At 39.5% G+C, this 27481-nt stretch overlaps 1 protein-coding gene across 2 annotated transcripts in view; it reads right to left on the minus strand.

The window, feature by feature from the left end:
* Positions 1 to 20016, minus strand: part of ctnna2 (catenin (cadherin-associated protein), alpha 2) — a 383489-nt gene extending 363473 nt beyond the window's left edge. For both annotated transcript variants that reach the window (XM_030412821.1, XM_030412835.1), the window contains exon 1: positions 19655 to 20016. The gene's annotated coding sequence lies outside the window, so the exon portion shown is untranslated. The remainder of the gene's footprint in view (positions 1 to 19654) is intronic.
* Between the last annotated feature and the right edge of the window lie 7465 nt (positions 20017 to 27481).

The raw sequence follows: 27481 nt of genomic DNA on the forward strand, positions 1-27481 counted from the left end.
ACCAATACAAGTGCTCTGACTAACCAGGAAATCAAGTACAGACAAATTTGCTGAATTTGTTCAGCTGGACTATCTTGAGTCCCTTCCGGCTATGGTTGAGTGGCACAGTGACAGGGTTACCTTTCTGGCATGAGCTGCACCGTTGTGTGATCTTAAGCTGAGTTCAAATCCAAAATCTCCCGGGGAAAGAAGCAAAAAGGCTTTTTTAAGTCCACAAGAAACATTTCTGCAAAGAACCAGTGATCCAGAAGTTGGATGACCTGCCTATCATGAATGTTGAAAGAAATAAGACATGTAAAAAGTCGAAGTCTGGTGAAGTTTTATTCCTAACATTAGAGACAGCTAGCAACAAAATCAAAAATTTGCAACTGCATTTCATTGTTAATGTCTATTGCATTGCATCCATTAGTTTTCTAACTTGGAGGCTACTTTTTCGAGTGCCTTATACTGGTAATTGCATCATTTTGTTAAACCTGAATATAACTGATTTATGGTGGTCTTAACTGAAATACACAAAAATAATCTCTCTGCTGTTCATGTACACTACTCTGGTGTTTAAAAAAAAAATTGTTGCAGGATGATGAGTGCATCACAACAAAGCACGTAACGGCGGTGACACTGAAGACAGATATTCTGCTGAGTCAGACCTCTGTCCATGTGTCTGTATTGATTGAGCACCTGTCATCCAGAGCCACTCCATCGAACGGTATATTGACGATACCAAAGAAAACGGATGGCAATGCTAGTACTGTTCAACACTGTCGGATCCACTAACACAAAAAGAAAAGACTGGTTTTCTTCGCCTCATGTGGTGCCTTTTTGGCTGTTGTTCCACTACACTACACTGCACAGGATACCTATTACATAAAACACGATTATTGTGTACCTTGAAAATATCATTGGTCATACGACTTGCTTTCGACACAAGGGGTAAGTAGAGAGAATGTTTTAGACAGAATCAGATACATTTCACCATGTCTACAAATTGATTTCACACTAGTGTGCATTAAATCATATAACCAGGGTAACATCTAAATAATACATATATTCATAGTTTTATTCCACTGCCTGAACCCCGTTAACGTGCTCTAGTTATGCACACAAATGTCAACACTTAAACTCTGTACACAGTATGAATGTATAACGATGTAAAGACCGCAAAACAAATATATTATATATCACCTGGTTGGATTTTGACTTAACGGAGTTGAATAAGTCATTAAATAAAAATAAAAATTAGGGCATGGAGTGCTGAGGATGAATTTAAGGTTTTCACAGCATGAGGGAATACGTGCCATTGACAGGGCTACTAGAATTAATACAAAAAATAAAGGTTCCTTGTAACAATAATAATTCATTCATTTCAATTCCCAACTTAACACATTGTCATCACATCAATATCCATAAATCCAGCAAGAAGTCTTCACTCCATCTACACACTCAAAGAGACTCTGCCTAATGCTGCCTGATGGAGAGGTATTATGCCTTCTGCCCTCTGCCACTGCTCCATCTGCTTCTCCACCTCCCTTTTTCATCACATCTCGAAAAGGAAGTCAGATCCACACAGCTTCAAAGGTCAGCAGTTTTCTAACCTGACAAATCCAAACACACATGTTGTTTCATAAAAAGCTTTCATTAACGTACACATGAATGTACTACGAAAACTACTTTTGTTTCCTCCACAATAAGAAAACATGCAGGCAAGTTTAAACTCCCTGAACACTTTAAACTGCCCATGCTGAGTGCAATGTGGCCATTTGTGAGCTTTAACCCCAACAGATTGATGACCTGTCCAGGCTGTAACCCTCCTCCCACCATCAGTACCATCACCATGCAAACGACAAGCTCACAGAAATGGATGAATTGATGGATGGATTTTTATATAGACTTTTGGATTTCTATATTACATAAACACACTGTCTTAATGTGCATGACTGAATAAACAAACTGACCTTTAAGGGCAACACAATTTCATACTTTTAACTTTATTTGGCGGACCCTGCCACCTTTCTAGTTTCAAACAGTGTTCTGGGGACCTCATTTTGCCCTGAGAACAGCTTGTTTATTTAGTTATGGGACATTTAAAACACCTTTTTTACCACCCCTCTTAATAATACATAACGTTTTTAATAGTTTTTAGATATGCAATTCTATTTCCTATAGTTGTTTGTCCAGTTTTATAGGATTGACCTTTTTGACATTATCTGGCTGGCTGCCATGAGACTTGAATACTTTGTGCAATTGTGGCCAAACTTACATAGGATGTGTGCTCTGAACGAACATGCAAAATCTCATTGCAGTTTCCTTATAAATGAGAGTACACTAACTAAAAATGTAAATGGTCTTAATACAGTCATTTAGCACAGCCGTTATATTTGCATGATTTACTTAAGATTTTGTAGTATTCGTCCTTACACAAAGTTCTACTTTACTTTAGGTTTCCTCTCAGGCTGTTCTACACAGTGGATGGCAAAATAACTAAAAAAGATAAGGCCATTTGCTGAATTTGTCAAAGCAGCTGGTTTACCCTATAAGGACAACAAATCTGAGGGCTCATCTGCAAGCCTGCCACCCGCACTGGCAGCTGAGGCTCCAGAGGCAAGTGAAGCAACGTCAGCTTTACGACCTTGTATGGCTGCCTGCAGTGTATGACATTACATGCAAAAAAACAAAAGACTATACTGAAGGGTAAGACACTCTGTAACCACTGAGGGACGGACGTCGCATTATGCTATATGGGTTGCATTTGAATGAATTCAAATTTATTACATGTTAGTTTGAATTCCTTCAAATTTGACTTTTTTAGTAGTGAAAGCCCCACTGTTGTCCTAGCTAATCAGCATTATTGTCTGTGTATATTTTGATGGAAGTTGAGATTCAAAAGTAGCGTGTCACATTATATAAAGTCTCTCAATATGTGAAATCAGCAAAGAAAAGACATTCACATTCAAAATGTATGTACGCTCCGCACATCTCAATTAGATAGACTGCAAACAATCTCAATTTGCGCTTTCGAGGTCGCTCCATTTTAGCTCAAATCTCATCTGGTGGTCTTAAAGGAAGAATCAAAATCAAGACTCCTCCCTCTGACAGTGCGTGTTGACACGGATTAACTTCACTCCCATGAATGTATTAACAAATGAGGTTAATACATGATAAGCATTCAGGGAGTAGAGAAAATAAGGTCAAACCAAGTGCTAAACCAAGCAGCATTGAGTATAATAACAATTCTAAGGTTTTTTTTACATGTAGCAACAACAAATGTATGCAACAAAAGCAAAAGAGAATAAAGGTACAATTATAAGTTTGAAACATACAATTTTCTGTAATTACATCCTAGTTCATGAGTTAGTTCTAAAGCTTAATGTGTGCCTATGAATCCTTGTGTTATTGAGGAAAGGACATTCAGCACTGAACAGCACTGAACAGCTCTTTACAGAAACATGGACAAGATGTTTAAAAAGATTCCAGAAATTCTGGGCATTTCCCGATAGTCCTTGAGAGTCAGAGCTTGTTAATATTTAATACTTGAATGGAAAATCAAAGCAGGCAAGTGTAGAATTAAAGATTCTAATTTACAGCTAGATCCCTTCTTATATGCAGACATGAGCATCATAATATGCAAAGAGACAGATGGACACCCACTGTTATTACATGTTATGCTGCTTCTTTGTCTCACTACATAATGGCGAGGGTAAAAATGTGTTTAAATGGTACACACTGGGGTGTTCTAGTGAGACAGAACACTTTTTCTCAGAATATTCTTAGCCTTGGAGTTTTGCAAATACATGCATATTTGTCACAGATAAAACTGCTCAAAAGTTTAAACTCTGCTTGCACTGCATAAAATGGGCATCAGAGCTCCTTTACCATACAACACTAACTTTGTGACTACAATCCCTGTCATTTGTCATTATGGAAAGTTAATATGCCGACACTGCACTGACCCAGATTCAGAGCAGAGTTAAGCACACACACATGCGCGCACACACACACACTTGGTGGAGCAGTGGGGGAGTCTCTAAAAGCAGAAGTCAAGGCTCAACCTGTCATATCGCTGCTCTCCAGAGCTATGTTATAAAGGCGGCCAAAATAGGCTGATCAAAGTGGAGCACAACCTGTGAAATTCTCAAAGCAGCTATGTTCTCTTAGGAATTCAAAAAAACCTTATTTAAAAACATAATGCACACACTGAATAAGTTGAATAAACTACGTGTTCTGAAAGCACCTGCCTCTGATTGGCTGGAATGCATCCATGAAAATCCTACATCTGGACACCTCAAACAACTTTGAAATACATCGCTGCTCCCGTAAGCCTGTCAGATCATATGTTGTACTCTATCATTGAAAAATCTGGTCCTATCCTCCTACAGTCTATAGATACAGCCTGTCTCAGCACAATGGTTATCCTCTATAGTGGATGCTTTATTCATGCTGGCATCTTGCTTGCCTCACCTGCTTAACTTTTTCAAACTGAGGTCAAACAACACTTGTTAGATTGCAGGCACTAATAGTCAATTCACTATATTGTCAGCAAAAATTAAAGAAAATTAGTTGTTGTGAATGTATTATCTTGGTTAACAGGAAAATAAATAAATAGAGGAGTGACAATGAGGGTGATAACTCAATTTAATAGCCAAATATATCAACATTGATGCATTTATCAGGCTTTATCATCTTTTGAACCTGCTCAAAAAAAGATCGATGCTTATGTTATTGCCTACATACATGTTTTTATGATCTAGTATTGTGATTTTATTCTACTGATGTGTTTTAACTGTAGTCGTGAGTATGATAAATACTTCTAAAAAATACCAAATCATTTTCACACATACAGTCTGAAGCCTGAATGCTAAAAATGAGAATCTCAGAGCAGAGCCTAATAGTATACCAGGTGCAATGTTCAATGTTGCAGTCAAAGTGTGCAATGACAGCTTGGTTAGCTCCCAACTAATTCCCAAGATAAACTCTTAAATGTATGGCTATACACTGAGCAAATACCATTTGAACCTCCCTTTGGAGGGCAATGAAAGGCGAATCCTCTTTTACCACAACTATATAGCAATGCATCTGTGTCAACAATCAAATGGCCGAAGCAGAGGAAGTGAGCCGCTTTCCACTGTAATCACATTTTTGTGCCAAACTGATCAGGTTTAAAATGATTGTGTTAATTACTTGAGCTTGACAAAATTCGCAACATTGCAGGAATCTTATCGGTTGCTTATTGCTGCTTATTAAAAGCAGACGCAAGGTGTTAAAAGTACCATGTGGTGCTTTTAGCTACTAGTTGCACCATGGACCAACATTTTTGTGTTTTTGTATTGTGCACTGCATGCACATGTGGATCCTACCAATCGGCAATCCGGGGCAAGAAAATTCCATCAAACACAGCAGTGGAAGAAAAAAGGGAGTAAACATGGAAGTAAACGATGTACTAAACAATAAGCCCTGTAAATGTTTTATGAGGAAGAACTTTGTGGATACAGCCAATGCATTTTGTTGAGAAACACAAAATGTTAGCATACATTGTTTGTTCACAAGAAAGTTCCACAGAGCACCTTTAATCATGTGAAATCTACATTTTGTTATCTGAACAAAACATATCATATACAGTGATGTCCATCTATACTGTTGAAACATCTGGTCTAATTGACTTTTACTTGTTGATAAATCAAATTGATTCACCTGGCCCACAGGCAAGACTTTTCTCATTAGAGGTAGAGTTCTCTTATTATCCCATTATCTGAAATACTCCGTTTCAAACACCAATTTCACATCAATTTATTGATGTTGATTGACATTATTGATACAACCTGAATCTAAAAACTACTCTAAGCTCTGGCAGCTGCAATGCTTTTCATTTTTTTTTTAACTATGTCAAGTTAAAGAGCTATCTGAGAGCGATTCCACACAAATGTTGTGACAGAATAATAATTTGCTATTGGTCTGAATGGTTTCTTTAATACCTATTGCATCAGATTGTTGTAGTAAGCAAGCTTTTATTGCTCAGTACCAGGTCAGCATGGAGTCACACAAGTTTTAGAGTGGGCTGGTGACTACATTAGACACACAACACAGTCACCACCAATAATGGCAATTTCAGCTCAAAACGAAGCATAATTTAAGAGCTACTGATATCATCGACCACATCTATGATTTTTTTTCAGCGACTGAAACGGGTTTGGTGTTGTGCTCATTGACCGCTTTTTCCCAAGTTAAAAATACAACCTTTGTAGGTGGGATCCAGAGCCAGAATAACAGCATTAGATACATTTCCATAAAATGGTGACACGCTTGGATGAGATGAAGGCAGCTATACATATTGCTGTAAGTTGACTTATAATTCTCTAGTTTATGGGAAAAACATTATTTCCTGGCATTCGTTACCACAGCTGCTACAGCAACTAAAGCTGCAAATATGTCAGTGAATATATATTGCTTAAAATAAATGACTGTAAAACATACTTCAAAAAGTCAAAATAAAAACTGTATTTTGCATTTGTAGCATATCATATCAAGTCCATCACCTACATTTTCTCTGTTATTATCTTTATGATACTTTCAGTAAAACAAAAAATCCTAATTGGCAAGTTCACTCATGTATACTGTGGGTGTGTGTGGAATTCAACATCTTGTTCAGAAAGCTAAGACAGCATGGTTCCTTGCGGCTTCCTTGTGGGTTAATAATGTGTAACTGCTTGACTGTAGGAGATGAAGACTGAAAGGAGTACAATAGCAAGCAATCTACACAAAAATATGCCAACAATTTCTGAGAAAGTGGGAAAGACTCTTGTTGCACTGTCAGGCATTTCTGTGAAAATCAGAAAGCAGTGGCACATTCTAAGCCTTTAACACCCCAGTTTTTGGTTTATTTATAGAGGAGATCTATCTTATCTTGACTTAAGAGGTTCATTTCAAAATGCATGAATTGTATGTATTAAACCTTTGAAAAGAAAAAGAAAATTGCTCTAAAAGAATATGTCCCTGGGATCCCACTCCTAACTTTTGACAAAGCCCAGAAGTCAATACCTAGAAACTCTCCTGGTCAGCACATATATTTTCAGTAAGGCTAGCTACTATGAGTAGTTTTAAAATCCTAAACAATTTTGAGATTGGTTTGCATCATACACATGTGGATGAACCTCACAGATGTTCTTCTCTCTAATCTCAAACATGCAGTGATGTTGCTAGGTACACGTCCTGCGTCCCTGACGCATTAAAATCTGAAAGGACGCACTAAACTCACTATCCATGCGTCCCGGGGACGCACCTCATTTTTCCCATGAAAAACAATACATTGTGAACATTAAACAACTCGTGTTTAATCACAGTAACTGGCAAAAGAAACCTTGTTGTTAGCAGACCGGACAAGCGCTGTTTCGACCCTCTGCGCATCTACTCGGCGCAGACGTGATCCCCCGTACAAAGTATCGCGACATGCTCATTTAGCCGCTACCAAAACAACTAGCCCGTCACCGCTGATTTCATTTCAACCAGGGGCGTCGCACCCGTGGGGGATGTGTGTGTTTTAACACCCACACTTGTTCTGCAGTTTTTCTGCAGTTTTGCATAAACGCCTTACTGTGGCCGGAGTCACTTTCTCCAGCCGCTCTAAGTCTGCACTCGCTGCAGCTGCCTCCTCTCCCCCTCCCTCTCCCGTTGCTGCTTCAAACATGACACCGGCTTTAGGACTGACCGGCTGATGATTGGCTGTACTGCCTTAAGTCCCACCTCTCTTGCTATTGTTCAGCTCGTGCTGATGAGGCAGGATCTACCGTAAAATACCAAATAATAGCCGGGCGTGTATTTGCCTCAACCACTTAACAGACCAGGCGTTTATTTGGGACAGGCGTTTAATTCCTTCCTCACAAAAATCCGGGATGAAAATGTCACAAACTTCTCCAGCTTCTCTGTGAATTCTCTGGAAACGGAGAGCAACCAAAAACAATGTCTGTAACGTTCTCTGATGATCGTAAACGTTGATTACTCCTGATACGTTCAGTATACAGGTCGACACCAAACCACATGATGTGTTTTATAATGTTTTTATGTGTTTACAGCTGCTAATGTATGTAACGCTGTTACTGTGATGATACATGACAGTTAAATATTTAATCTGTCTATAATAACCACATCCTGACATGTGACTGTGATTTTTGATAATCTAAGTACTAATAATAACATTCATGACAAAAAATTAACAAAGACTGCAGATCACGATAAGAAGCTGCAACTGGCAGTGAGCAGCTCTCTTTTCTGTTAGCAGTGAAGTGACATAGTCCATGACAGAACATTAAAATACGATAATGTATAAAATAACATTTAATGGTAAAAAAAAAAAGTACAGTTGCAGTAGGCTTCTATTATAAATATAACTTTTTAGGGCCGGGACTCGATTAAAAAAATGAATCGAATTAATCAGAGGCTTTGTAATTAATTAATCGAAATTAATCGCATTTTAATCGCATATAAATATTTGACCTGAGAACAGTGAGAAGCAATTTTTTTCACATGGATTTTAGTATACCATTGAATAATGACTGAATACAGAAGCTTAAGCAACAAAACAATGTTTTTGTTTTTTCAAGATCAGCAGACCAGTGCAATTTTTTAATATTTTTTTGGCCTTTATTGACAGAACAGCTGAAGATATGACAGGAAACAGGGCGAGAGAGAGGGGGAGTGACACGCAGCAAACGGACCCAGGCCGGGAGTCGAACCTGGGTCCGCTGCAGAGCCTCGGTACATGGGACGTGTGCTCTACCCACTGAGCTAAACGCTGCCACGTGCAATTTTTGCCATAAAGTGCAGCAATTGCATGCTCCTATCTACGCTGCCATCCGTCCGCTTTTGAAAACGAAATTTCCCATCCACGGGGCCAACCAAAGCAGTCTCATCTGCTTCTTCGTTCATTGTTGCTGTCTGAAGTCATGACCGTTAGTTGGTGCTCCAGTATAATCGGTACCCCTGAAACTCTTCCAGTGAGAAACGTTCCGCGGTGCAAAAATAAGTGCGATTAAAATGCGTTAATTTTTTTAACGCGTTAATTTTTGTGTAATTAATTAATCGTAATTAACGCGTTAAAGTCCCGGCCCTAATAATATTATATTATAATTAAATGAATCAAGACAGATGTCACATTTACATGTCAGGGTGTGGTTATTATAGACACAGATTTAATATTTAAGTGTCATTTATCATCACCCCCCGACCCAAAATTGTTTTAAAAAAAACACCACCTCCCCCACCACCACCACCACATCAATCCCCCGCACTTTTGAAAAGCTTGCTACACCTCTGATTTCAACAATTAAAAATACGAACTTCATAGTGTATAAACCCACGTTTCCACTGCTCGATGCTGTGCTCATTCGTGTCGATTATGTTTTAACATTTAGGGGACGTGCTGTAATGAAATAAATAAAACATAATCCGGTGGTGGTGATGAAAACTACATTGAATGGCAGCCATTTTGTTATGCCCAAACGGCGTCTGCGCATACATCACGCTTCCAACGTGATCCCGTTTTTTCTCGAGTAAGCAGGAAAAGGAGAACGCAAAAATACCACCAAAGAAAAAGAAAAAGTCAGCAGACTATTTGAATTTTAGTAATTTATTTTGGTGCTATTTATGTTGCTACAAAAATGCTGTTTGATTTGAATGTCATATGTCATGCCACTGTGACAGTTGTTTTGCAATAAACTTTTCAGATTTGGAATTTTATTTGTTTAATTTCAGATACATTTTGAACATACATGAATATATCTGTTTATTATAACCACATCATACCACCATCAAAGGAGTTTAACACTCAATAAAATTTAAGAAATAGAATAATATAAGAAAGAAAGACATTTTTCTAACTGGGGAGTCGGGACCCATTGAATTTCCCAGGGACCCACTCAACTCACCACCTGTGGGTCCCGGGGACTCACTACATTGAAAATCAACATCACTGAACATGCACACACTACAAGACTGGAAAATATCGGTGCATCGCAAACTACAGGATATTAAGATCATTCTGACAGTGGCAGCGATCCACCGACACACATGATATCTCTGACGTGATCTAATAGGGAGCTGCATGTAAACAAATGAATACTGTGTTGCAACAACTGGCTGTAGTAAATCTTTGCAGTGAGAGAAAAGTAAAAGAAACAAGTTTGGATGAGAAAATGGTTCCAACTGTCAGTTTTAATATGTCAACAGTAGTAGGCTAGCTAACATTAGCTTCAACCTTGGCTGACCAGCTGTCAGCTGCTACTGTCACTGGCTATAGACCAAATCAGATCAGATTTTAAATATTAAAAATCAAACGTTGGATATTATTGGGGATGCCCTGATAAGTCTGTGAGCAGTTCAGGAAGTTTAAGACTCGTTCTGTAAACTCCTCACTTTACAAGATAATGTTGTCTGAGATCCCAGACTGGGTATTTCCTCAGAATGTTGGGAACTCCTGTAGTGTTAGAGGAGTGAAGAAAAGCACCTAACAATAGAAAAGTTAATGGACCAAGACAGAGCACACAAACCCTGTGGGGGGAGGAGCTGGGCCAATACTTGGGGCCTATACTGGTCACAGATGTAGCCTATAGTGGGGGTGGATGAAGAGACAAGTGAGGCCTGAGAGACTTGAATGGCCCCTAGCAAAGCTCTATGCACTGATTTGTTTTTGATCGAATCAAAACAATAACATGGCATCATGAAGAATAGAGACACAGCAGAAGCAGAACAGGAACCTTCTGGTGTCATTAGTGCATTAACACAACCCCTCATGGCTAGCAAAACAATGATTGTGCAAAAGAGAATGACATTGAATGTTTGCACACAAATTATGTACAGTTCACTGAACTGCATTGTCAGTGCCCAATCATTGATGTCTACATGTCACATCTACACAATCCACCACATGCCTGTTTCTATTGAGGTGTCACTAGCTTATGACCTGTGGTTTTGACCAGTTTCAGCCCATGACTAGACTCTGCACACATGCTTGCTTTACTTGTTTAAACATTGTTACAGGTAAAAGATAGTTATATTTTCTAGTGAGCAGTGATTAAGACAGGAACACATTTCATATGACGATCATCCAAAGGAATATTGTTGATTCTACCAAGAAAATCAAGATGATGTAAATTCAAACAACTACTGGAGAGCAGAATCAGTTGTTCCTTAAAGTCTAAGTGTCCTGGATAATTTCCAAACGTGTTAACTATCTCATATAAATTCCACAGAATAAAACTAACAAGTATATCTGTTTCATTGAAAATACAATATTACATTCAGCTTATGGAGACAACTTGATTATATGGGAATAGCTACAGTTTAGTCATCATTATGACAGCTACCAATGAAAAAGTCAAGTTATACTGGACCTCTAACATGCCCCGAAGTTAATCCATGTCTTACCATGACTACCAGACTGAAAGTGACTTGGACATGCAGCTCCAACTTCAAAAAGACTGTCTTTGATGCTCACAGTTCAAGCCATCCTAGACCGTATCATGAATAACATGAATTCTTAGAGTGAGACGCAGCCAGCTATAACGGTGATGAAATGATCCACATCGTCTGGATTAATTCTGAGGATCACTCAGTTGGTTCTGCCTGTACTTTCGTACAAAGGCTTTGCTGTCACTTCATACACTTCGAACCGATGGGCCACCATCCAACAAAAGAGAAACACTATTAACAATTCAGTCTTCAAAATCAATTATTTTTCCCAAGAGACTGTGACATCCGTGAGAGGCTGAAGGAGAATCATTAAAAACAGTAGTGAAAAATCTTGGCGGCAGCTTGGCATCACACTCCAGTCACAACATCTCAATGAGAAGAGGTGCTGTCTGCTAACTGAGAAATCTTTCTCCCTCAGTTCTGAAGAGGAGAAACTAACTCCCTTTGCTCTCTCTCCATGTGTGTTTCCACTGATACGACTCAAACCATATCACGGGTAATTTCACCCCTTAATTAAAGCTGCTATCAAAGAACAACTTCAATTTTGAAAACAGACCTGCTTATTTCTCGTGCTTTGCTAGTTTGAAAGATTTCCAGCAACAAGCCACTTGTCAGATACTACAAGTGATGCCATCTAATGCATGTTCTTCGTGTTCTATTTCAAGCATCCTGCTGCATGTTCCTTGGTGTATGTCAAAATCTCCAAACTGTACAATTGGACCCTGACCATCCTAATAACCTAAATCCCTTATCAGCAGTTAGCCTGAGCCTGAACCAGGTAGTTTACATTTCCTTTTATCACCAAAATTAGCACCAAATACGCAGGGTATATATATTTTTTTTTATATATTTTTTAATACGGTAAAATCTTCTCAAAATAGGTGACTTTCTTCTTGCTCACTGCCAGAAGAGAAGTCTGCCTTTCTGTTTTTTAGTCTTTTTTTTCTGGTGTGTCATGTTCTAAATCACAAATGCAGTGGAAAAACAGTAGACAGCAGCAGGGAGGCTAGTGACAATGTTACAGTGGTTACTTTCCTTTTTTTCAGGCACTCTTACAAATCAGCGCCATGTTAACAATGTTTGAGGACTGCTTGAACAGAGACGGAGTGGGAAACTGTTTACAACACCAATGCATGTCAAAGAATCGCAAAAAGGGGCAAAACTTTGCTAAACCACCTGGATGTCATATCAGAGTTATTTACCCTGGAATGGATACCAATTGTACCTTTTCCCACTGTAGACAAAAGCCAGATGTAAGTTGTTGTCAGTGGGATTTTTGTCTGCTGTGAAAAGGGTATGATACTGGTTAGGACCTGGAATTTAGGGTGGACTCCAAAAACCCTGAGGATGGATACTTGGAAGGTTTTTCAAAAACAAGTCGTTGATGACAACAATATGATCTCACTCTGTACTTAAACCGACTAGCTTATCTATCATTAAAAAGGTCACTTTTAAAACTATAAATAGGAACATTTGAACAGCTAGCTTTTGAAACACTCCCTGCACAGAAATATTTCATGATGAAGCTGAATTAAAGCATGGAAATGCAGAGAAAATTGTTTACATGTAGGGCCCTATGAAATCCGTTTTATTTTTTCCCAAATTCCGCTTTATTTTTTCCCAAATTCGGTTTTTTCCGTTTTAATTTTTGGGAATTCCGTTTTTTCCGTTTTAATTTTTGTGAATCCTGATTTACTCTTATTGTACTACCAAAAACAGAGTGTTTTTAATGTAAATAACTCAAATGTACACAAATTAAATAGAAATTACCTTAAATTAATTGAGGGGACAAACATATTTCCTCAATACTGTACCATACAGTACAGTAAAGTGCATCAAAAATATTTTGACTTCATCATGTCTTCATACAGTAGTATATTTTGTGTTTGTATGGGTTTCATTGAATAAAAACATGGTCAGCTCTCAGGCAGATCCAGAAAAGCCTCCCAGCCCAGGCAGAGTCAGCTAAGAAGGCTGTGGCTAACAGGGCCAGCTAGCTAACAGCAGCTACTGTTAGCAGCAGTTAACAGTCACTCTGGTATTATATGCCAATAATATGAATCGCACAGTGGCTAACTCTGACGCATAACATCTTTAATTATGATTTCTCAGGTCTGCTTCTTTGCAAAACAACAGTTCACCTGACACAAGTCGTTCGGGAACTGCTCGGCTCTGTACTGAGGGGTAAATGTCAAGTTTCTCAGCTTTTTCGCCGACGAAGACGGCGCCGTGGGCAGCCACTTCGCCATGCTTGCAATGTTTTGACGGGGGAGCTCAGTCTGTGGGGAGGGGGGCGGCGACTTGTTGTGCCACCCAGATTTGGTTCCCCCCGTGCAGTTTTCCCCAGACAAAAGTTCCTCTTCCACACGAGAACAACATTTCAGTGAAATTATGTCAAATTCCGCGATATTCCGTGTTAAAAAGCAGATTCCGTTTTAATCGGCCAATTCCGCGATTCCGTCCGCAATTCCGTGATCGTGGAAATCATAGGGCCCTATACATGGCACAAAAAGGCTATTTTAGAGTTTCAAAAGAGATGTTACCAACCTTGAATTGCTTTACAAATCTAACAAAGCCTAGAGAGGGCACTATGACATACACCATTGTAAGCACTTACATGAGATTACACAATAATATGAGAAAGTAAATCAATCTTCGAAAGACAACAAATAAAAATTACCTTTAATAAAATACAAACTTCCCACCTGATTATTTAAGTGATTGAAAATGGAGTTGCTGACGGATTTAACTAGCTAGTGGGGCTTAGAGCTGTCCCAAAAGATTATTTTTTTAACGATTAATCTAGCGATTATTTTTTCGATTAGTCGACTAATCTAACGATTAATTTAACGTTACATGACCAAACAAAAGTAACATAGTAACTGTAACTGTCCTTGGTAACTTATATGAGGAAAAAAATACCGCAGTTGTAGGCGGAGCAGCGCCTGTCCTCCCGCCTGTCCTACCAACTCTTCGTCACATTTCTGCCCGAAAAACAGTGTCTGTCACCGGCAAAAACCTTTAACTCACTCGAGTGGTTGTGTTGATAGAAATCACGGCGATGGTCAGCCCTCCCGACCGAGACTTCAGTGAACTTTCGAACAGCCTCTGTCCCTGCAAGTGACAGATTCACACAGCGACCTGTTTACTGATGGTGATTATGTAATAATGTAATTTAGCTCGAACAACGTAACTCTTTCACCTTCCAGGATGTTTAGGGGGCCAGGTTCTCAATCACTACACATTATAAACGGTCCGCGGGTTTAGATTGACAGGGGGGACACCTGGGAAACACCCCGACGTCATCATCACGACGTGTACCGTCATGTCTCTTTAGGAGCGGCAGCGCAGCTTTCTATGTGAATTACATGACGGTTCGTCTTTATTCAAGCGGTGCTTCGCTCTGTGTGAATGACCAACGGCGGGGAATTGACGAACCGCTGCGGCGCTAATGCAGCGTCTCTGTGTGAGAGAGGTTATTCTCAGCCTCCGCAGGTACTACCACTTCCTGTTTGGGACGACACGTCGACGCAAATTATTCCTGTCGACGAATTTATGTCATCGATTACGTCAACGTAGCCCTAGCGGGGCTGTTTGTGCAGAGACATTACCTCCAACCATTGTTGTAGTTTCTAAAACTCACATCGGAAAAACACCTTAAATGGGTAAACTGTAAAGCAGCATCCAAATTAACAGCATTTTATCAGTTAGTCAGTGAGTTATTCATTTAATACAGCTTTATTTTCATATTAAATTAACCACCTTGTTTATAGGTATTTGTTTTCACTAAATACCTGATAGGTCAAAGCTGTAAATCAACCTAAACAAGCTACAGGCCAAATTATATTGCATCAACTTATCACAAACGAGGACATTTCCCATCTATCTGCATCAAAACAATACAACACATATGGCAGCTCAAAAAGGGCCATGTATGGGGAGTGTTTTCTTTTAAACTTCAGGACACGGACACTACATCATCAGGTCATTAACCTCATATTCCACCCTGACTTTAAATCCACCCATCACATTTAAGTCTGTGCAAATCCATCAGCAGCTTTTGTTTGGTGAAAATGTAGGATTTAGACAAGTCTGAAGCATTGTTAAAAATCAAACTCAAACCTGAATATAAGATCTGAGCTGCATATGATATTACATTTTGATAAAATATTTCCACACAAGTAAAGTTGTGATGACACAGGGGGTGCACATACTTTTGCACTTTTCATTTTTTAAAATTTGATTAGCTTCAGACAAAACATTATCCTCAGATCTGATGATTTGCGATGCTTTGTTTGTTGAGAGCAGCCTCTTGGTGAAATGTTATTCAACCACACCCACCCACAGACTTCTGACTAATGGAAGGATGGGTGGATGGATTGATTTTTGTAATAACAGTCCTGTCGAGAATGAAGTCAGGCTGTAACAATATAACTTTCACTGAAACAGCTCTTTTGCTATGCATCGTGGTTGTGGGTGTGGTCAGACTAATAGACATGAAAAGAAGATTAGAGAGTAACCTCACTCTTTCTTGCTGCACCAAGCTGCTGCTGACACTAGATTTTCAAGCATTGCTGGATCATCCACTTTATTGTCCCCCCTGAAACAATAAAGTGCTCTTTTCTTTATTTTGGTTCTTCTTTATAGTCCAATGTGGGATAATGTCTTTTAAACAGTTAAGAAAACAGCAGATTCATGAAGCCAATTTAACATATGCCCAAATCCTAGGCTGCTGCTTAGTAAGAGTTATCAAGTGTCCCCAAGAGCACACATAATGTTACCTTAAAGATGAGGAAACACACAATTAGCAAAAAACCCTGATGAGAATGTTTGCTGTCAGTTCGATGCAGTTCCACATTGCAGCATTGGGTAATACAAACCCTAGGGTTAGGAGAGTTGAAATTGATGTGGTAGACAAGAGCTCCATGACTATTGATTGTTCTGTGCTGTTTCTATTGCCTCATCTCTCATCTGTTAAACAGTATCAAACATTTGTGCAAGAGCTGGAGTGAGAGAAAGGCAAAGAGGAGAGCAATCCTGTTCCAGTTAGCGGGGGTACCATGGCTACCTTAAAGCCCCGATTCAGTACAACAACAGGGGGTTCCATGGTCTTCAGCCAATATTGCTTCCTCTCCCAGGAGACTGAGAACACAATGCACGCCTGCCTGCCATTGATTCACCCCTAAATTATGGCTTTTTCTTATCCACAGCACCAGAAAAAGGCTTTATACTGCAATTGGCATACAGTAACTGAGCCAAAACATTCAGGTAATTACACAGGTGGCTGTCAAACCTTCTGTATTGGGTATCATGAAATGAGGAGTAAGAGATGGGCTATGAACAAGCAGAAAATGACTATGTTTCAAAACAGAACTAGTTCAAAATAGACTGATGTTGCTCAGTCGGGAACAAAAAGTGTTTAATTTTCCAAAAGCAAAGCAAAGCTTTTCAGTTTGTCCAGAGGATCGAAGTGATAACAAAAGAACAATAACTACAAACTGTCATGCGGATAAGACTTGCTCAGTTCACAATCTAGTATAACACCATTACTATAATATAAATGTAAATCTTCCACAAAATGACAGAAAATGTATCCTAAAGGTTAGATAAATGAACCTTGCATAAAAGACTGTCTCAGGCAGCTTGTCAGCCAGCGATACACATATGTAGTTATCTCCCAAAGGGCAGAGAAGAGTCTGTCCATGCTTGTCAGACTAAAATCACAGCTCTTGCCTCGTCTGCCTCTCGTCAATATTAAGTAAAAGTCATCTTTAGTCATTTAAATAGTACTTGTACAGCAAAATTTAACAAACAAGACATTTTCTTACTCATACTGAGTAAAAAAAACAAAACAGTTTTTCTGCCCCATCAAACAATGGGAAATGCATTGTGAGGTTAATTAATTGAGGGATTGATTAAAGTAATAATGAAATCATCAGTTGATTATTCAATTATTCAATCGTCAGAGAGGTAATTGACAACGATTTGAGAATTGATTCATTATTTAAAGTGACCACAAGGAACTTTCAGTTTTTTGTTGATTCTAGCGGCCCCATTTGACAAAAGCAGTACAACACCAGCACGTACTGTTGTTAAGATCTTTGCTAGTGCAAAGACAGCGCATGCATTTGTTTTGGAAGCAAGTCACAGATAGACCACAGGATGGATCAAGATGAGGTAATGTATTTATATGTGATTTGATATGTACTATATGTAATCGGACCCGGGCACAGGAATAAATAATATCTGTATAAAGATAGCAGTCTTTTCGCTGATGGTCTCGTTTGCAGCTACAGGTCATTTATAATCATTAGAGGAATTACGAGACAGTTTCAAAAACACAAATTTTAACTGACAATCGATTATTGATAAATCATTAATGATATAAGAAAACTGTTTTGACAATGATGGGAACTAAAAACTAAAGAAACTAAATAACAAAACAATGACTTGATTGTCGCTATTCAACAACTGGCCCAACAAAATCCAACTCATATTAATAATGGCTAAAATTCAATTAAACACATTTTCAAATCAAGTCATTTCATATTTTATGTTGTTACGTTTGATAAGCAGGTATTTGTAATTTGTAAGAAGACACTTTTTGATCTCTTTGTGCCCTATACCTTTTTTTTTTATCTGTTAAAATCTTAACAGCCATTAACTGACTAATCATTAACATCCCTAGTTTAAGTCAATGTGAGGACTTGCTGCTTTGCCCATTCAATTGTTATTGCAAGAGGGTCACAATTTTGGGAGAAATTATCACTTAAGGGACCAAAACACCTTAATAGAAGGTAGGTAAATAATGCTTCACCCATAATATATTAATTTCTGAAGGCCCTCCCTTTATAATCCTTTTAAGACTCAACACAACAACCATAAAAATCACAGGATTATTTTAGCCTCATCCTTTGCAGGCTGTCTCATGAGATCACATGGGCAACATATGGGGGGGGGAGAGTGGACCCAGTCGGTGTCAGCATGCCTCCTTGCCAATCAAAAGTTTACATTCTAAATACAGCCACTATGTGACCCCTAGAGGCCCCTGGGATGCCTCATATCCAGTTACAGGAGGAGAATGTGGGATGAGCCACGGCAGGTCAGAAAAAAAGCTGTGGTCTGACAGCCCTGCTGCAACTGTGCTGTTGAATGCAGAGTGCACTTGAGCCTGGATGATGCGTGTCTGCAAACAGGCACCAAATGCAAAACTCTCCCTTAATTACAGTTTCTGCAAAACTCAAATGAGGCGCCAGTGGTTCAGTGAGCAGTGTGGGTGCACACTGAAAAACTGTGAAGCTTAAATCAGCTGTTTGACACCGCCTGTCAGGGCTTCTTAAAACTGTTATCATTTTTGAAGAAGAGCAAACGGGAGCCTCGGCCATAAAGTAACGCTTTTGCTTCGCAGGGTGAGGCGAGGCGAGCTAGCTGCTTGAGGACGAGCACGAAGGCGTATTAAAATAATTCGAAACCATTCGCGAAATATGAGTATGACTTGGAACTCGTGCCACCGAACCCGAAATTGGTGACTTTATTTGAACAAAGAGGCAAAAAAAATAAAAAATTCAGACGAAAGGAACCTACGAGCGCTGCAAACAGTCACAAAGAAGAGGCTGGAGAAACTGAACGGTCTCCACCGAGACGATGGACGCTTCGGCAGCCGTTATAACGCGGACGCTCCGTTATTTTTTACTAGCATTAAAAAAAAGTGGCCGGTGTCAGTTAGCTTAGCCACTCCACTAGCTTTAGCAGCCTAGCTTGTCTCAGCCCGACATGCTCGCACAAGTCAGTCGGAGCAGGCTTTCAGCACTGGGCTCACTGGATAGCTGTGCTTGGAGAGTTGGGTTCAGATAACGTTAGCAGAGTCGGCGGGCACAGATTTTTTTCCCCTCTAATTATTATTATTTGAGCTAACGAGAGCAGCCGAAGCTCGGCAAAACAGAGTTGTGGCATAATGAGCCGTGAAGTGTTTCGGTGCGGATGATTTATTTACCCCGCCAACTAGCTTAAAAGCACAATGATGAATGAATAGGCGGACCTCGCCTAAGCTAATGTTAGCAGCGGTGCAGCGGGTCAGTCGGTGCAGCAAGTGTAATGCTACCAGGCTGCTAGCAAAAAAAAAGAAAAGAAACACACACACACACACACATCCAGTTGGACAAACCACAGCATTCAAATAGCTAAATAACCGCTTACGCACCTTCACGCGTTGGAGATGACACCTCTTGCAGGTCCGCAAACTGTTTCACAGCGCCCTGGTTTCTTCAACTGAGTATTCCCAAAAAAAATGGTGTCCTCCTGTTCAGTTAACCCACGGCGAACAGTGGAAATCGACTCAATCCGGACGCTTTCCTCAATCCCGTGGTGCTGAATCTGAGGCTACACGCTTCTGTCGGTGTCTCGGAGATTTGCCTCCTCCTCCTCCTCTGGATGCCTGCGAAATAATGACCCCTCCCAGCGCTCCGACCACAACAGCGGAGTAGGCAGGTGCAGATGATGGTGCGCTAGTAGCGGAGAGCCTTGCGATATAGTGGGCCGTGCGGTAGATTCCGGGCTCGTCGAATCAGGAGGGTCTCCGGCGTTGACGCATGCGTGATTCCTTGCTCTAGGATGCGCCCCTGCCAGTGAGCACATTGTAGAGGGAGGATTTCTGAGGTTTTTTTGGCATATTCTGGGGAGAGTGCACGCCGGACTCCAGCTGTAGTGTTAGTCACTACATCATAAGTTCATCGATGGTCGAGCTGCGTTTATACCACAATACATTCAGAAATATAACCCATGGATATTACAGAAAGAGTCTCTGTGGAAGTGTTTGCTGTAGAGATGACAGCCGATTATTATATGGAAAGAATAAAGTTACTGATGATGAATAGGACAGATACGTGATGGGGGAACATTTGGTCCGTCTTGGGAGTTGAGTAGAGCGTCTCTTTTGTTTTTGTGTACGCTTTTATAGTGTTAAAAAGCCAGCAGTTGCATATGATCAAAAAAAAAAAAAAAATAGATATAGCTTTGTTTCCCCGACTACTGGAATAATTGTATGTTAAACAATATGGATATGTTTTCAAAAATCTGAACGTGAACTGTAGCCTATAACTTGGAAATAACTTGAAATAACTTGGCCATCCCTTTCATGCTTTTTATAGCTTTTGACAAGACTTACCTTATTCATCCAGTCACAGATATAGTAACATAGATCGGTTTACACACATAAAGTCAACAATATCTAACCGTTAAATTAGATCATGTCATTTTCTTTCTTCTTTTTCTCTTTTCTAATCTCTCCCACAATTTTCACTATCCACATATCAAACTAATACTTTCACACTGTACACTGCTGATGAACTTAGGACAATGACAGCAGCAGAAAGACTTTGTGCCAACATTCCCTTTTCACAGTAGGTATTTTTGAGTTTGAGGACAATGAGGTCAGAGGTCAAGACAAGAATCCAAGGTGAGCCTGATGGTCACAGGAGCTACTGCTGCTCTATGTCTTATTCCTTTTCCTCTATGAGAAACACAATGAAAGGATAGGAAAAGTTCATATAATTTACTCCAGCAAGTCTGTTGCGTATGTATCCCTAAAAATATAAATCTTGAAATAAATCATCTCAACCTAAAGCTATGTATTTATTCTTTAGGTGCATAAAACATACCCGCCCACTGAATGAAACCTTCGGCTCGCACTCTTTATGTCTGATGAGTCATCTGACACCTCTGTGGGGTTCATACACGTGTTTTATCTTATTCCTAGACATTGTTTTGAATGAAAAAGTAGTGATACTGCAAGAACAATAACTGTTACATACATGTATGAACACACAAAACCCATCCAGATGCTTCAATATGAGAAATGCAGCTGTTGTAGAGTGAGACAGCTCAGGATGCAGAGTACAGCCACAGGTTCTGTTCACTCACCCACAAAGCACTAAAATGAAAAATAAAAATCAACACATTCGCTGTAAACATGTTGGGTTTTTTTATTAGCTGCGCTTATTAAACACAACATAGTTAATAAGGCTGAGAACAAGTGTACATGATTCCTCTTGCTCTGCAATAAACGCACTGCGAGGAAGACAAATTACGCCAGGTAATTAGTGCCTTTTTTCCACCTCTGACCGCAGACTTGCTAATTACTTCTTCAAACTGAGTGATTTTGTTTGAGGGAATGTTAGTATTTATTGACTTCATTTGGCAGACAAACATAGGGCGTTCTGCGCTGCGGACTTTAACGCGAATGCTGTCGTATGCAGGTGTAGCTTTATAGTGCCTCAGTACAGCCAACCGTCCAGCAGGTCTTGGATCTGTTGTAACGTTTATTTCAGCAGAAGCGGTGTTTGTTGTGCCGTCACAGTCCTGAACTCTCTTGCACCACAAACTATATGCTTTGGGTTACAGGAGGACCCAGTGACAAATACAACTGACATCCTTTAGTTCTTCATCACTCATCTGTTTCTGGGTCCAAGTGACAAGAGTCTCTGCAAGGCAGACCAGGTATCCCTCTAATATCTACATCCTCCAGCCCTACCTGGGGGATCCCAAGGCTTTTCCATCCCAGACTGCATATGTATGAAGTCCGTCCTGCTTGTTCTGGGTCTTCCCTGGGGTTTTCTCCCAGTCGGATAAGCCCAGTCACCCAATCAGATGCCTTAACTACTTCAACTGTGTCCTGGGGAAAGAAAAAAAAAAAAGAAGTGTGGTTGAGCTCTAAGCCCTTTTGAGTTATCGGTGCTCCTCACTCTGTCCCTAAGGGTGAGCCTGGACATAAAATGAAGGTAGTCATTTCAGCCGGCTCACTGCCTCAAGCTAATGACCATAAGTAATGTTTGGAAACTAGATTGCTTGGTTTAATCATGAGGTTTGCCTTCAAGCTCAACCTCCTCTTCATCTTAATAGTCCAGTGGCAATCCACCTGTCGATCTCCTGCTCCATATTAACCCCACTCATGCACAAACCTAATCTCAGCAGTTTATCCAGCACAGTCGGCAGAATTAAACATTGACTTTGTAAGCAGCAGAGAATTGTTCCAAAACCGTATGTAGCCATTTTTCTGGCAACAAAACGAGGTATTTTTAGCAAGACAGGGGGACAGGTTGTAATATCATGGTTTGGGTTTTTTGGTTTTTCCTGTCTTATTTTGTAGATTTTATCCTCATGTGTCATGTTTTATTTTGTACTTCCTGTCTTTGTTTTTTCCTTTCTGTTTTCTGTGTACACCTGTGTTTTGTTAGTTGATCAGCCCCTGTGTATTTCAGTCGGTCCTGTGTTTGCTGTTCTCTTGGTTTGTCCTTTGCCTGCCTTTTTGTGACCTGCCTTTTTATTGCTTGCATACTGGATTGTAGGTTTGTATCGCCAGAAAAATGGTTGGAAAATGTCCCAAATGTCTCACTAAAATATTCACCTAATACCCTAACCCCATATTTTTTGTGCCTCAACCTAACCTAACCTAACTAGACCTGAACAACACCGCATAATGGTCACAACACAGGATTGAAACTAAGAGATTGAACATACAGTGTCAGTGGTTTGCAGAAACATTTATTCTGGGGATTGGGTTGGTTTATCAATACACTTGTTCGGAAAAGTGGATCTCAGAAGCTTGGTGAAATGGTCCTTATAAACTCTTCACTGGAAACCTTTTCTGTCACTTACTTTTTGAATATACTTCCTGGGCTCCAATGCTTAGTGTAGATGAAAACTACAGAAATGTTTGCTGTGATCACAAGCAAATTATGCATTGTTCCCAAATGACTGACTGACTGTCAGTAAATGTTTATGTTTACTGACAAGAATATATCCAGTTATTGTTAGTCAGATTCTGCTGTTGTTCCTAATATATCTGTTCCTATTTTAACTACCAAATTAGACTATTACAGAGCTTAACTCTAATTTATATATGCTCAAATGCAATTAATTTCATTAGAAAGCCATATTAATTCTCATTTGTCAACATGTCAGTTCACTGGATGCTTATATGGGAGATACCGAAAGATATTTTTCAGGCTTGGTCTGTTGAACTTGAGGACAATTACTGAGTCTGAAATGAGCAGGTAATCACTGAAAGCCTCTGAGAAGTTCTGTCTCTGGAGGAAATTGGATTACGCTGACTTCCAGCCAACATATTAGGTCAGGAAGACACAGCTGAAGTAGTTGGACCTTTGATGCTGTGCAGCTGTGGCAGATGAACTCTCGCTGATCATTAGCCATCTTCTGGAAAATCAGTAAACAATATTGGGCACTATCACCACTGCAGGACTATTGCATAAGATAAGTGTAGGGGTTTAAAAGTGGAGAACTTTAGAAAAAAGTGACACCTGGGTAAAGGTGATGATCGATAAATCTAATGCTTAGTCATATATTGGTGAGTAAACATTGCTATAGCCAGTTGTGTCCCCACATTTTTTTTTCTGCCTCCTTATTTGTCTTTGGAGAAGAAAAATAGCAGCAACAGCAGCCCATTGTTTCCCATCTGCTTGTGTTTTCAGTGCATGGCAGCAACCCAACACAACGCGTTAGCAAGCTATTATTCATTTGTCAGATAGGGGACTGTGACTGTGGGGTTACTGGAGACATGTCCCACAGTGTATCCCAGCCCTTCACTTATCTGGTTCAATGACCTGATCCATCTGGAGAGAGGCTACAGTGGGAATAAACCTATGTTTGAGTCTGAGGAGTTGTCAACTACTTTTTTATATTTAGATCAAGGCAAGCTGCATAAAGCAGCAAAAGATCATAAGCTTCTTCCTGCTTTTAAAGCTGCACAGCTTTGCACCAAGATTTCCTCCGAGATTTTATTCATCCAGTGTGTATGTACTGCAATATACAAGTGTACAGTATATGTGTGTGACTTATGTATGCACACGTGCTCAAGGGACAAGTGCCGTCCGCAGGCCTGGCTTACATAAACCCCCATCTGTTAGAACACATATTCACATTCCACCACAGTGTCCAGCTGGGTCCCCACCCTCCACCCAGAGGAGAGGCACTCCAGGGACTGTAATCAGAAAATGTCCCTGAACTGGCTTCCACTGCTCTCTTAACATAATGAGGCCATCACTTCACCCAACCCGCTTTACTTTGGGGATGAATAATAAAGTTTTGTGGTGCGCTTGGCTCTTAAAACCCTCACGCTTTATTCTGCGACTCAAAGAGATGAGAATGCAGGGGACAGGAAAGAAGGGTCGGGCTGCAGCTTTTTGAAAACTGCCATCGGATGTTAATATCTCTAGAGGATAATAGTGTCTTGTTATTTTTGAATCCCTCCCTTGTGACATAAGGGTCATTCACATCTGTCAAAATCAGAAGTCAAAAGCTATTTCATTTACAAATACCAGAGACGTGAGTGGCCATGGTAAGAGGGATCCTGAATGGCCTTGCAACCAGAAGAATTACCAATATGGTTCAGGGAAGAGTTTTAGCTTCTACATTGAAAATAGTACTTGGTATGATAAATCAGGAGCATGTTTCTTGTACCACCTATGAGAAATTTATGCAAAGGTGTGTGCGTAAAAGTAAAAGCTGTTTGAAAACATCTTGACAGGCCAATTGACAGAAAAATATGTTTCTGCAATTGCAGGTGTGTTAAATTTGTATATTTTTTAAGACCATACAAGTATTTATATGTATATGAGCTTACTAGAAAGCCTGACATTTTAAGGGGGACATCGAGATGTTAGGCAGTTGCATTTGGAGTCAAGAGAAATGTTATGCCAAAACCTGAAAGTAAAAAAAAGGAAGGACACATAAAGTTTCAATATATCTGTATGACTTGAACAGTACAAATTGAGCATATGCATGCCTTTGCAGAAATGGACAGCGCCAACATTTATTTGGCAATTTGGTTGGTTTTGATGCATAACAAGCAGCTAGAAATAGATGCATGGGGTGTCAGTATTCAATGAAATCAACATTAATTACATAAAGCACAAATCTTCTGTCTTCTGCATATTTTACAATTAGTGATGATACACTTTTGTAAGGTTTGAGGTCAAGTTAAACTAGAGGCAAAATTGCAATAAGAAAATGTCTAAATAAGTCATGGATACCAGAGCACCTCTCAAAATATATGTCCATATCAGGGTGATTCTTATCACTAGGTTCTGTATACTTTAGGCCACGTACTGTATGTTTAGGGAATCAAGTGCATCAAGACCTCGCTGTACCTTTTGACAGTGTTATCAGCAGAGACAAGTTTTCCTTCTGTAGATTCTAAACCTTGTCTTCATTACCATTAACTTGCTCAGGCACATCTTTTCATCCAACGAGAGATAATAACAGCGGCAATCATCTCTTCATCCTGCTTGTTATCATTATCCCCATATCAACACAAATGCATTGCTTGGTCTGGGGTATTATTGAAATCATTCACCCTCTATCTAAATGGGTTTTTAGGGAAAAAGAAAAAAAAACGTGTTCAATGTGACAATCAGATACGAAATCTAAAAGGGTCTCGGCACATTTGTGCATCAGATTGCCTTTTGTATGCAGAGAACAAGAGTGAGAATGATTACATTTAAATGAGCTTCCACTTCACATGATGATTTTAGTGGGGATATGCTCACAATTACCTCTGAGCTTTCAATCACGGATGCTAAAAATAGGAGTATTCTTATGGAGTTGAATGTCTTTTGTAAAATGTCCAAGTGATCGCCCCGAACTGCTGGTTTGGACACTATACTTCTCAGTATTCTTTCTGATACAGAGAAATTATCGATGTGTTTTGATTTATTTAATAGCACATGAAAACAAACATGAACAATACACTATAAATAAATGCATAAGTTAGGCCGTTGGCATAAACGACTTGTCATGGGTCTCCCTTTATTTTGATTCGGCCCAGTTGCCAGGATATAATGTCAGCAGCTAATGTTTGGACAGATATGTCTGAGGTTTAGATTTCTACCAAACGTGGAAAATCATGTTCTCATTATATAATCATAGCCAGCTATTACATCCGGAAATGCAGGGGATGGTGGTGGTGCTATAACAAGGTGACAGGTATCAAAAGAGTTTCTGAATACAAATATTTGGGTATCTGGTTGGATCAAAAACTCACATTAAAATTTCATATCAACACACTTGTTAGCAAGCTAAGGAAAATAATTAGTAATTTATGCAGAAACAGAACAACTTTCCCCATGTTCTGTAGGAAACGGGCCATTGAAGCTGTCTTTTTATCAACCTGTCTTTTTATTGATTTCAAACTACTAAGCATTTGAATGTAACTGTTTTTAACTTCACACTGTCCTGTATGGTTGTCTGCCATTTATCTTTTCCGGATTTAAAGAAATGGTGAATGAATGAATGAATGAATGAATGAATGAATGAATGAATGAATGAGTCACACCATTGAATATTTTTGAGAACGCCTGGGGATATTTCCAGTTTTTGTTTTTGTTTTGCGACCAAAACAGGTATTTTAAGCCAAAAGAGGATTTTTTTCCTTACAGTAACCAAGCGTTTTTTGTGCCTAAACCTAACCAGAGCATAAGCACTTTATTACAATAAGAGGAAATTCAGTCTAAACTGTAAAATCATCCCTTGCTTTAACTGATTACTATAAACCAAACACTGATTCCAGTTTTGAGTACACATATTTAGCTTCCAAACATAAGGCCATCATCCTGTAACATCACGGGTCACGCGGATAACAAAAGTAGAATGACAAAGGCATTCCTAAATAGTTAAACGTAATGTACTATTTTTGCTGCATCCTGAGTCATGAATTAAAGATTGCTCATGATTTAATACATGAGATGAAGTGAATCATTTAAACTGCTGTCAAACATGATTTATTATTGGGTTCGCTTTAATAGCTATCTTTTATCCTTTGGAGAGCGTGTGAAGTCATTTCACAGTGTTCTTTGGGTCCACGGATCATGAGCTAGAGGAATCTTAGCTGCAACAAGACACCATTACCTCCCTTCACTGCCGATGTTATACTGCCTGGCTGCTGACAATGATGCTATGGCAAATTGATTGCATTAGAAAGCAATGCACCTATGTAATACACTTTTCTCTCTGCTCG

This window comes from Sparus aurata, chromosome 1 (assembly GCF_900880675.1).
Source record: "Sparus aurata chromosome 1, fSpaAur1.1, whole genome shotgun sequence".
Lineage (NCBI taxonomy): Eukaryota > Metazoa > Chordata > Actinopteri > Spariformes > Sparidae > Sparus > Sparus aurata.